Source organism: Nicotiana tabacum, chromosome 16 (genome assembly GCF_000715075.1).
Source record: "Nicotiana tabacum cultivar K326 chromosome 16, ASM71507v2, whole genome shotgun sequence".
NCBI lineage: Eukaryota > Viridiplantae > Streptophyta > Magnoliopsida > Solanales > Solanaceae > Nicotiana > Nicotiana tabacum.
In genome coordinates, this window is record NC_134095.1 from 138,153,142 (window position 1) to 138,166,815 (window position 13,674).

Consider the following 13,674-nt stretch of genomic DNA (forward strand, 5'->3'; position numbering starts at 1 on the left):
GGGGTCCTAATCATCTTCTATTTCAATCATGTGAACACCTCCACCCTTATGGTCCGATAGAGGGTTGTTGCGAATATTCGGAGTAGGCTCTTTTGCCACAATGATATGTTATCAATCAGAGTTTAGATCTTATCTTTCAGAGAGCGACATTCATCAATGGTATGCCCTTTCATGTCGGAATGGTATGCACAGGATTTATTTGGATTGCCCTATTGAGAAGGGTTTTCAGGGGTTATAGCAGGGATAAGGGTGACATAACCAGCAGCTTTGAGCCTTTCGTACAACTGGTCAATTGGTTCAGCAATGGTGGTATACTGTTTGGGAGGTCTGCGGTCAAACTTTGGTCGAGGTCTGGGAAAGTTTTGACATGTGGGAGGTGATTGATAGTGGGATGGCTGAGCATTGTAGGCTTGGTAGACATGTGCGGGTTGGGAATATCTAGGTGAAGTAGGCTGATATGTAGGAGGTGGGGTGATTGGTAAGTAGGTGGTGGAGTTTGGTAAGAGGGTGAGGGTGCTTGGTAATTCGGGGTAGGATGATATGCGAGTAGAGGTATCAGATAAACATGGTATTTGATAGGGGATTTGGCTCTTTGTGCAACCATTACGGCACCTACGTCCATTTTCTTGGACGTACCACTAGACTGTAAAGCCTTATTGGTAGCTTGCAAAGCTTCGAAGTTTGTGACCATACCACTTTTGATGCCTTCCTCGATCCTTTCCCCTAGCTTGATGATGTCGAAAAATTTCTGGCTCTCAATCAACATCAGCCTTTCATAGTACTACGGGTCTTGAGCCTGGATAAAACACTTGTTCATTTTTTCCTCTTCTAAAACCAGTCTGACCTTAGTAGCTTCTGATCTCCAATGAGTAGCGTACTCGCGGAATGTTTCTGTGCGCTTCTTCTTTAAATTCTGGATGTAGAACACATTTGGCGCATTTTCTGTGTTGAACCTGAACCTGTCCATAAAGTCAGACGCCATACTCACCCAATTCGACCATTTCTTCGGTCTTGGCTAATGTACCAAGATAGAGCATCTCCTCTTAGACTCCTCATAAAAAGTTTCATGTGAATCCTTTCATCCATCCCTACTCCAACCAGCTTGTTGCAGTATTTTCTCAAGTGGACTCTCGGATCCCATGTACTATCAAACATCTAGAACTTAGGAGGTTTGTACCCCTCGGGCAGTTCGACATCCGATTGTATGCAAAGATGTTCGTAGTTCAACCTTTCAATCCCCTTACTTCCTTCGACGCCCTGAATTCGGCTAGTCAATTTCTTGAGTTCTTCAACCAGGTTCTTGATGAGTGAGTCTTTATCATCAGACTCGGGTGTGCTTGAGATGGGTTGGGTGGAGTGTGGCATGGTCTCCACATAGATGTGGGTGTTATGGTGAGCGTGGAAATGGTCATTTGTGGAGTTCAAAGGTTCAGAGATGAGCAGTGCAGTATTGTTGGATGTGTGGCAAGTATTGCAGTGGTGGTGAGGAGTGGGATGGTTTTGTGGTTTTGGGGTATTTTGTGGAGCTGTGGGGTTCTGAGCATTTGGAAAATTGATATTTGGAGTGGTGAGGGAAAATGACAAGTTTGCCAGATTCCTAACCTGATCAAGTTCCTTTTTAAATTTCAATAACTTTTGCTTGAATTGGGACGCACTTTCTTTGGAGACCTGAGTACCATGAGTGACCTCTACCCGTTCAGTTGAGTTTTTGTTTATGGTGTTGTTCAAATCTTCCATCTTTCCTTTGTTCCTACTTCTGATAGGACTAGGAGGAGGAGTAGGTGGAGGGCCCTTTGATCTTGTGGAATATGATGATGATGCCAGAGAGCACGAACTAACCTTTGGGGAGAGGAATAAAAATGAAAAATAAAACAGAGGTAACAAGTTAGTGAGGATTATAAGGAAAAGATGTTGCGATATTTAAACGCATAGTGTAAGAATGTAAATCGTGTCCTAATTTGAGAGCCTCGTTGTGCCCGAGGTAGGACTAGTGACAAATTGATTTGGAGAACTTAGAATGCTAAATGCCTCATTTTATTGATAAAAGTAGACGAATCCCAAAACGACACTAAATAACAAGGAATAAAATGTCACTGGTGGCCATTGGCCTTATTACATTTTTTAAAGCGAAAAGAAAAGGTTCCTATCTATTTGGTCCTAGAAGGGCCTTCCCTAGACTCGGCATCATCGAACAGCTTTCCCAGCTCGCGAAGTCCCAGCAATAGGTAGGCTCTGGCTAGATGTCCGCCCTCATTTCCCTCATCATTTTGGAAATCCTCGATCCTCTTTAGTAACTTCCTTTCTAGCTCCACAATGCCTCGCTCCAAATGTCCCAGTCGCTTGTTAGCACTGATAGCCATGTCTTTCCACTCCTTGATCAGTTTTTGGTTGGCTTCTTGTATCTCACGATGCCCGCTTTCACATTCTTGGATCCTCTTGCGCAGTTGATTGTATTTGATCTATGCCTCAGCCCTTTCATCTATGATCCTATGTCCCCTAGTAAGTCCTGGCTGAACCAAACCATCGTGATTAGATTCCAACCAGCCTGAATAGTATGGAGTACAACCATCATGGTATTTGTCTAGTTCGATAGTGTATATTCACATAATGATCTTGCAATGCCACATATGCTGAGCTTGGCACTTATAAGGACTGTCATCATCTTGGAAGTCAGCCTGGAAGTGACTCATCTTGTCTACCCTTGGTATAACCTGCTTTCTACCAGCCTGTCTCATAACTCAGAGAGGGACATAAGGGTAGGTTCCTCTCAGACCGATTAGTATCATAAATGGAACATCCCTAGATCGGACGATGAACTCCTCTGTAGGGAACCGCTCGAACATCCATTGTACTTGATCCTTAGTTAGATTTTCAAACAGCTCAACCATCCCTTGGCGTCTTCTGGCTGGGCGAACATGTTGGGCATGTAGTTCATTCATTTCGGATGGTGGAAGGCGATATGATCGTCTAAGTCTCTTCACTACATTTCCAGTCGGTATTCACCCCTTTGGAGATGTTCCATGATCTAAAGCTGAAGTAGCAAATTGCAGCCTTCGAAGCGTTCGGCTCCTCGTTGACACTTTTCCAAGGCTCGGTATATCTCCGCAATAATCATGGGCACAATGCTGAATGGTTGCCCCCCAATTCCCTCTATTAGAGTTTTGGTTACTATAGCTAGCCTGGTATGGATCCTTGCTTTATTCATTGGAAACACTATCATCCCCAAGATGCAGAACATGAAGACAAAGACCCTTTGATGAATATGCCGCAACGATGTAAGGGCGAACTCATCCGGATAAGTATGGTAGGATTTGTTGTGACCGTTCCTCTCATACAAATAATCAAAGGGAATGTAGGACTCCTTCAAACATGTCAAGACTGGATTCTTCTTTAGGCCCATCATTTTGAGAAAACCTCCACCCTTGCGATTTTAAGGCACTAACAGACCCGGAGTTTCCCATGGTATACCAGCTAATCCTCCTATTTCCTCTAGCAGGGGTGTCATCTCGATGGCCCCGAAGAGGAATACGAACCTATCACAATCCCAAAACAGAGTAGCAGCTTCTATGATCTTGTTGTTAGGTTGGACCTCCAGGAGGGAAGCTAGATTTCCTAGGTATTTCCGGACAAGAGTCTGATCACTGGAATGAAGATCCTCCCACCAGCTTAGCAATTTTGGGTGGATGTTGGTGACCATGCCGAATCTGGGGACTTTGTGCCTCATGTTTCTACAAGACAAAAGGGTTAGGCCCTTACCCCCGCCAGACTCGACTATTTAACATCAACAACTAGCATGAAGCATTTTGTTCTCCAAATAAATGCACAGAACATGGTGATGTCCATTTGGGTTTTAGGGAAACCCAATGGACTTTGGACAAGGCTATCTTCAAGAGTCATTATGCGGACAACATAACTGACTCGGCTAGGTTTGACCATGATGCATGCATAATTAAACAGAGTAAGGTTTCTATGGGGTTTTAGACTAGTACCCTTGAGCAGACAACTCAAGGGGGAAAGGCACGGAACCGTCTACTACACCGTTGATCGACTGGTTTTACCGCAAATACACATTTTTCGGATTTACGGGGTGATAATATCAGAAGAGCGCAACCACTCATTATAAGCGTTGCTATGGTAATTTGTTTGGCACGAGTGGAATATGATGTTAAAAACATGCAGTTGCAATAATTAAAACAAGTTGTAACGTATTTGCACGTTCATAAAGTATTAAATACAATAATTTAAAACAGTAATAAAGGAGTGCAGTAAAGGAAAGTAGTAAAGAAATAAGGGAAAGAAACAAGAGACAAATCAGTTTTTGCAGTAGAAGAGGGAATTAAATACTTAAAGGTATTAAACAAATAAAGGCACATAAGAAATGTAGAGTCACAGTAATAGCTTGAAATGGTAAAAGCCTAAAAGAATTTCCCCAGTAGAGTCGCCACGCTGTCGCGCCCCCTTTTTTCTCGCGAAATCAGGTTTATGACATTTGGGAGGACAACTCGTTCCCTTTCGGGAATTGGGTTTGAATTGAATAGTCGCCACCTAATGATTAAAGTGCATTAGGACACTAGGAGGGATTTGTTTTGAGTAACCAGAGATTGGGTAAGAGCTTGAAATTATCCCAAGAGGAAGGTGTTAGGCACCCCTCAGGATCCACTAGTGTGGTTCCTGGCCAAACTATTGTTGTGAATTAAATGCACATAGGCAAATAAAGGCTTCAGATTAGAGGGGATTTTCACGTAATGGTTGCAAATAAACAAAAGTAAGAAAAAGGAACTAAAAAGAGTTGATGTTCTTGAAAGAAACTGTTTAAAAAGATTTAAAAGAAACAAAGAAAATAAAGGAAATGGAGGTCCTAGGTTTATTAATAATATGAATTACCCCACACAACATCCGGTAATCACTCCTTAGTGAGGGGATACACGTGATGTTATTGCGTGGTCATCATATCCATATCTACCATTTCCCACCCTGTTAAGGTATTAAAGCGCAGAATGATCTCATTTACTTATTGCATGCTATTACCCACCCCAATCCTATCAGCCCCGGAGGTACTTGGGACTACTAATCCTAAAGGAAGGAGGTATTGGGCTTATTTGTGGTTTAAAAAGGTAAAATGCTAAGGCGACAAACGAAACACATATAGAAAGTTTGGGGAAGCATATAAACAAATAAAAAGGGCTCAAACAGACCTCCTTTAAACCAAAGAAAGCACATAATGTAGCATGACTTGCATGTACTGTTTAAGGTCTGATTAAAACTTAAAGGGCCGAGGCAGACTGATTTATTACATAGTTCAGATAAGAAGCCCGAATCAGGCCTGCCTGCTGGTTGTAGCTGATAAAAAGTCTGATTTAGTTTATAAGTTTACCCTATGGCTTGCCTAAGTGCTGGACGAAGACCTAAAGACATGATATCTACTGATTCCAGAAACAATGAAGTAAACATGAATACATACTGGTTTAAGAAAAATCATCTATTATTAAAGAAAGACGAGTTTTATCAAAAGAGCATGCGTTACTGTTATTGGTTTTAGACTTATAAGCGAGTGAAGCGATTCAGACTTGATTAATAGCTCCTATAGGCATGCTTTCTACGCGTTGTTGATTTTAAACCCCTTTTAACAGACATGGTAAAATGCGGAAACCCTATAAACATGATATCTAGGTGCTGAATTTCATTTAAGGCCTATGAACATGATATCTAATTGCGGCTGATTGATTAAGACATATAAACATGATTGCCTAATGAAGAATGTATATGCAAGATTCAGAAAGACCTATAGACATTATTTTCTATATGCATATGTAGGATTCAGATTTCTAGGTAATTATAGACATGGTATCTATATGAGAGAATGTAGAATTCCTACAGACATGGTATCTATATGAGAAATGCAGAATTCAAGAAGTAACCTATAGGCAGGATATCTATAAGAGAGCATAGAAATTCAAAAATAACCTATAGGCAGGATATTTATATGAGAGTGCAGAAATTTAGAAATACACCTATAGGAAGGATATCTATATGAGGGTACAGAAATTCAGAAATACACTTATAGACAGGATATCTACCCTTCACATAGTTATCCCCCCTTTTCACTAGCCATCCCCAAAAGTTTATTACAAAATTATTACAACCCAGAAAAAAGAAAAATACATCAGAAATTAAAAGGTACAACCAATGAGAGCCTGATTCAGTCTTCCTGTCTGAAATATGAAGTAAATCAACTCCAAGAGATCATATTTAAAAGCCTTTCTCCCATTTGGATGTGTCGGAGTTCCCTAAGAATTTCATAAGAACTCCGTGCAGTGCTTACACCCAAATGTATCACCAGATTAGTACATAGTGCAGTGTGGAAGGGCCAACCCTTAGGTGTCTAAGTTTAGAGGGAACTCAAGGTCCCAAGGCAAGGCTAACCAGAGGGGGGCTGAACTTATGAACTAAGAGAGAGTGCAAGTGCAAAAGTAGAATTCTGATAGGGGAAAGGGAAAATGGGAATAACTTAAAAATCAGTACACATAAGGGTGTAGGGGAATGGGGGAATTTGCAAGAGCAAAAGAAAAGTAGGCTGATGGGCACATCCAGCAATGAGAGATGCTGGCACATCCTCCATCCTGTTTACTTAGAGGCTAAGACCCTATTGGTTAGAACTTAATTCATGGGCAACAACTCACATTGCCATGCCTTAAGTCACAACTCTAAAACACATAGGGGTAATGGGGGTAGAGAGCAAGGATTCACAGTAAAAACAATTAGAAAGATATGAGCATACTAACTTAAATATTGAACTTTACAGAAACAGTACAGTAGACATGGATATAAAAGCTGTAAATGAACACATTGTGATGATGCTAAGAATTAAACCCGTACATACCAGTTTTTAAGGAAACAAGTAAAGAAAAGTAGTAGGTCTTGTAAAACAGGCCATAGTGCAGACAAGAAGAGAATATTAGTATGAGAGAGTATGAGTTCCGAAAGATTCTGAAAGTGTGTTGTGTCTGTAAAGGGGGTCGTGCCTCTTATAGTGCAAAATCAGGCAGAAATAAGGTAAGAAAATAGTTGAGGAACTGATTGTCAATTAAGAATCAATTACACAAGACTTTCCTTAATTAAGGGATTCAGACTCAAATGGGTAAAAACCATTTAAGGAAAGAAATTGAGTAAGCACTTTGTGCACAACATGCAATTAGGGGCAAATACATATAAGGTTATTTTAAGGACAGGGTTTTGAAGTACACGGTTGTACAAATAAGGTAAGAAAATCAATCAGTAGTTAGTATATCAAATGGTCAGGGATCTTGTAATTACTGATCCATGAATGAACCAAGTCAGAAAAGATGAAGAAGGGTTTTAACTTAGCCGAGTCACAGAGAAAATCAAGAAACAATGGAAAGAAATCAATCAAGCCATATTCAGAAGGAAGTTTGAACTAATTGCAAATTTGAAAGTCACTTGAGAGGGAAGTGCATCATATATAAGGAGCATATGAGCATGTTAATCATGAAAGAAAGAAAAGAAAAAAAAGAGATTATCGTGTCATTGTGAAATCAGTAGGAAAATCCAGTGTATAAGAGTTTAGTAAAAAGCCAGAATTGTATGAAAACAAAGATGTCCAAACTCACTTCAGAGACTCGAAGTTAATCTGAAAGAATTAGGAGTTTTTTAAAATAAGACCCTAGTCAAGCAAACCACGAAACAGAGATAAGAGGGCAAGCAATTGAATCGAAACATGTTTAGAGATTTCAGAAAAGAACTGAAACTTCCAACATGCTTCTTTCAGCAACAGAACTCATGAGTAACATGCAAACACATTAGAAGGGTTCAAAGCAAACAGAGTGAAGAAACTAATTCGAAGCATAATGAGAAAGACTGATAAGAACTGTAGAAGAAGCATGCTTAAGAAGATCTTTTAGAAGAAACTTAAACAGAACTTAGTAGAAGGAAAATAGTAAGAACACTTAAGAACACAGTAGAAAAAATATAGTAGGAGAACATACCAAAACATGGTAGAAGAAAATACCAGAACACAGTATAAGCATACGAAAACATAGTATAGGAAAACACAGTAAGAGATGCATACAAGAACATGGTAGAAGAAAATACAAGAACACAGTAGAGGCAAATACGAGAACATAGTAGGAAAAGCATACAAGAACATGGTAAGAAAAAATACAAGAACACAGTAGAGGCAAATACACATGAAAGACAAAGAAAGTCGGAAAAACACTTACACAATTTCAGAAAAACCTTAGATCGGAAAAGAAAGATTTTAAAAGTATTTTTTTTGAAAGAAGAGTCAGGAAAATCGTTTGAAAACTCAAGGAAAGCATAGATACACAACAGTCTAAAGGAATCGGAGAAACCTCGAAGGGTTAGGGTTTTAGAAGAACCCTAGAAATGAGAAAGGCTTTGAAAAGTCACCGATTAGAGTCGGAGAGGCCATAATCAGGCTCACACAACCATGGTACGCCGAAGCAAGGCCGGAGATGACCGTGGAACTCGAATCGACAGGGGTCTGGACACAACCCTTCATGGTCGAGTCATGGAGCTTCAGTTAACCAGGCGTAAGGAGCCATATGTGGCTTGGTGAGTGGTAAAACCACCATGGATCTAGGTTAGAGGGTGGCCGGAGAAGGTGAAAAGGATTCATCGGAGAGGAGGGATGAGGGAAGGTTCTAGAGAGAACTAGGGGTTAGAGAGATAGAGACGAGTGAGGGGAAATAAGGGGTATTGGGGGGGTCGTTTGATTTAAAAAGGTAAGGGCGGATCTAGACCATTGATCAAAATTGAACAACGGCCAAGATCTGATCCGAGTTGGGCCGGGTAGTTTTAGGAATTGGGCTGGGTGATTTGGAAGTTGAAATTGGGTTGGATTAGGGGTGCAAATTAGGCTGAAATTGAAAATGAAATCTGGCTAGGTTTTAAATAGCCACTTTTCCCCATTTATTTTATAAAAAATAGCAAATTAATTTCTAGAAAAAAATTAAAGGTACTAAATTAATTAATAATATATAAATATTAAACTAAATACTGGAATCAATTTTGTAATTATAAACATAATTAAATCTAAAATAGGCTAATAATGCAATTATATGCAATTTAGCTTTTAAAATACTAAATAAATTTGTAAAAAATGTGCGAAAATTACCTTAGCTATATTTTAGTATAAACATGAGAATTAAATAAATGAATTACCAAAATGCCAATTTTGGGAACACTTATTGGGTTTTTCTTGATAAAATAAGGCAATAAAATTGATTTTAAAAGCCTTTAAAATTAAGGAAAAATAATAAAAATATTTGTAAATACTTATATATGCATACATGTGCTATTTTGAAAGTATTTTGCCTATAAAATATACAGAAAAAAATTGGGTATCAACATACATTAATTGTGGACCTCATTCTACTCTCTTTTAACTCGAAAATAGTGTCAATCCAATATCAAAACTGACCATGTGAAGTTCATCTTTACAGTCTACAGTCCCCCCCCCCCAACCTAAGAAAATCACCCCTGAGTCCCTTACCCTTACATTAAATTCCTATATTTGACATTAAAAAAATGAAGTCCTATATTGACACAAATCTATATATACACACAACAATGTAATATATATTAATGGAAAGAAACGTTTCAAAATACACTGTAAATTGATGGCTGCATTTTGGCTTTTCTTTTAGTCTTGGTTATGGTGGTGAAAATTGCAGGATTTGAGTTTGTAAAGAAAAAGGGTATGCTTATTTTACACCTTATTTTCTTTGTTCATCTTTATTCTTTAAACTTTGGCCCTTTTTTTAAAAAAATTTAGGCACTAGCTTAAAACCCCAGAAAAATTTTTAGGCACTAGCTTAAAACCCCAGAAATCAATCAAGCCATACTTGTTTTCTGAATCCCCACTTTACTTCACCCCTTCCTCTCAAACAATTCCAATAATCCAATTACCAAAGAGAAAAGATGATCACAGAGTTGTTCCAGAAGAGGCTTAATGCCTTTTACAGTATATATAATTCATCTAGGCAGGAAAAATAATATGTACGCAGCGGAGGGTTTGGGTGGGGGAAACTTACCTGGCAGTGGAAGATCTCGATGGACTTGTAGCGACTCCGGAGAGAGCTGCTCGTTGATGGAAGAGGCGGTTTTAGGTGGGGAGAAGTTTAAGTGAGAGAGAGAAGAGAGAAGGAAGAAACGAGGAAAAGTAAAAGAGAGGAAGCCGCTGAGGGTTTTTAAAAAACTCTCCGACTGATTCGGTCGGTAATTTGGTCAAAATTAGTCAGCCTCATTTTACTAAACATTTCCAACCGAATCGGTCGCTATTTTTTTTATTTATTTTTTTTAAAATTATTTTCGACCGAATTGGTCGCTAAAAATGACGCGGAATTTTCCGCCAAAATTTACGACGGACATAGACGGAATATTAGTCGTAAGTATTATTAAAAATTGAAAAATATATTTTTATGAATATTCCGACCGATTTCGTCAGAAATTTCCAACTACTATTTTTCGTCGCAAATTTCGGTCGGAAATTAGCCGTTTTTAGTAATGATGAAGCCATCAGGGTCGGGGAAGATACTCTCAAGACATGGACGGAACTAAAGGTAGCCATACACCTGCAGTTCTTCCCCGAAAATGTGGAGTACAATGCACGGAGAAAGCTACGGGAGCTCTATCTAACCAAGTCAGTTCAGGATTACATGTGGGAATTCCCCACGCTTATGCTAAACATATGGGATATGGGTGACAAAAACAAACTCTTCACATTCCTAAAAGGCTTGAAACCTCATGCCCGTATAGAACTTCAAAGACAAAGAGTAGATACCCTCCCCAAGGTGATCCAAGCTGCTGAAAGCGTTGGGGAGTATCATATGGATACCAGAATGATAAGCCTCAGCTGCCTGTCCGAGGGGGTTACAACGGGAGCCAACCTAGCAATGGTGGCCTTAGCAGAAATGAGGGAGATCGGAGTGCAACCAAATCCAAGACTCATCCCTCAAGCAGAAACAGTGCTGCTTCCGCCAACAACAATCAGGGGAGGAAACCCCCTTCAGAATGCCATCATTGCGGCTAGACACATTGGAACAATAAATGCCCACATATACAGATCAACGCTCATCAGACTGTTGAGGATGGATCAAATGACGACTCAGATGATGTAGAACAAGTAGGTTCCTTCAATGCAATTGTTGGATCCATCCTTGATACATTAGTGGGAACCACTGTTAGTAGTCCTAAGAAGGACTCATGCCCAATCGCCAAGAAAGGAAAAAGAAGGCGGATGAGAGGCCTCCTCCTACACAAGCGAGGACCTTAATGTTCATCAAAATAAAAGTAATCGACGACAATGATAGACATGTGTGCTACCCATAATTACTTATCCTTGACTCAGGTGGAGCGCCTTAATCTAGTTGTGCAAAAGAGTAAGGGTTGTGTCAAGGCTATCAACTCACCACCCCAACTAGTGAGTGGAATAGCAAAAGAAGTTCCCATGAAGCTTGGACCTTACGAAGGAAGATTCAACCTACACGTCACAATCATAGATGACTTCGAACTGGTGGTGGGATTGGAATTCCTGAGGAAAACCAATACCATACCCGCACCATATGCCAACATGCTCCTGATGATGGGAGAAAATGGGGACAAGCCCCAAATCATGCCATGCATGCCCATAAAGATGGCCGCTGAAAACATCTCGGCCATGTAGTTGAAGAAGGGAGTCAAAAGAAATGAACCTATGGTTCTGGCTACCCTTTGCGACAAGAATCAAAAATCATATCATAGGCTCAGATGACTGATGACGCCCCTCAGTGTGTGAAGACTCATCAAGTAGGCCACAAGGGCAAGTCGGACCGCTCATCACAAACGGGACTCTTAGAGCCACTACATGCCCCAGAAAGACCTTGAGAAAATGTTTCCCTTAACTTCATCACAGGATTGCCCAAAGTCGGAAATCTTGCATCCATATTGGTTGTAGTAGATCGGTTTTACAATTATGCAACATTCATAGCAGCCCCAGAAAACATATCAACAGAAGATACAACTCGACTCTTCTTTTCGCACATTGTCATATATTGGGGCCTGCTCAAAGACAATGTTAGTGACCGCGACTCACGCTTCACTAGCAACTTTTGGACCCATCTCTTTAAGTGATTCGAGTCACAAATCAAACTTCCATCCACCATTAAATGGTCAGATAGAACGGTTCAATGACATGCTTGAGAAATATCTCTGCCACTTTGCAACTGGATCATAAAAGCATTGGGTGAAGCTTTTGGATGCTGCTCAACTATATTTCAATTCTCAAAAGAGCCCTAATACAAACAAAAGCGCTTTTGAAATTGTTACCAGACAACAACCGCTTCTCTCACAAATGGTGAATGCATTAACCATGCCAAAATCTCCTTGAGCTTCCAACTTATCGAGGGAATGGGAGCGCAATTTAGAGATAGTGTAGAGCTATCTTATCAGAGCCCAAGAGCGGGCGAAAAGGTTTGCCGATCAAAATCTTCGCTTTGTCCAACACCAAGCAGGAGACAAAGTTATGCTAGACATCCCAAGGCGGTACTTGTTTGCAGAGAGGACCCATGACCCTCGCTTACTGCAAAAACACATCAGACCCTTGTCCAATGAAAGACACATTGGAAAAGCCACATACCAGGTGAACATCCTATCCGAGTGAAAGATCCATCCACTCTTCCATGTCACCCGCTTGAGATCTTTTCGGAAAGCCATGGAACATCATTCACAAATCCAACTCATGACATAGGGGAACAAACCTCCCAACCAACAAGAGCCTGATCAATCATCACCTTACAGGTAAGGCTCCGAGGACGTCGCTAACTCAGGTCGGGGAGAATATCATGGGCTACTTTCCATCCATTCCCCATAACCCATTGGATGCACCCCATGGAATCCTGGCAAGCCTCCCAAAGTCTAGCGCCATGGTCGGCCCCGTGGTCTTGGAAGCGTCAGGTGAAAAAAGCGTATGTGCCTCTGTTGCCCCACCGATAGCCCATGCCAGCGTCCAGCGGAGAGCAGATGCTAACAGTGCCGCGCGCACAGACAATACAGTGTGCATAGTTCATGATGATGCCAATAGCGCCACACGCACAGACAACGTTATCCGCACAGACAATGCCGTGCCCACAGATTCTGATGCCTCGCCAGCACCCAACCGCAAGCAGATTCCAACAACGTTGCGTGCACCAACAATGCCGTGCACACAAAACCTGATGCCAAGTGCCAGCGCCCAACCACAGGCCAATGTAAATAGTGTCGCACATGCCGACAGCACCGCGCATGCAGACCCTAATGCGAAAGACAAAGTTGCTTCCAATAGACCTATTTCTACCTTGTAGAAAACTAAGTCCTTTTCATTGTAAATACAGAGTAGTTTTAATAAATGTGCTTCCATTATGTATCTAGCTTAGTTAGGTCAAGTCTTGTAACTTTGGTTTATTTTTTTAATCACTATTAGAGGGGATCAAGTAATAAAATATTCAAGCAAGCAAACATTTCTCTATACTGGTGTTTCTCCCCCTCGACACCGCGTAGCCTTTTGTAATAACTTTCATTCATTAATGCAATCAAGGTTTCATTCTCAATTCTCATTTTAGCTTCCGCAATTGCTCTTTACATTGGTTTTCTCCTACAACACTGGCAATGTCATCTAGC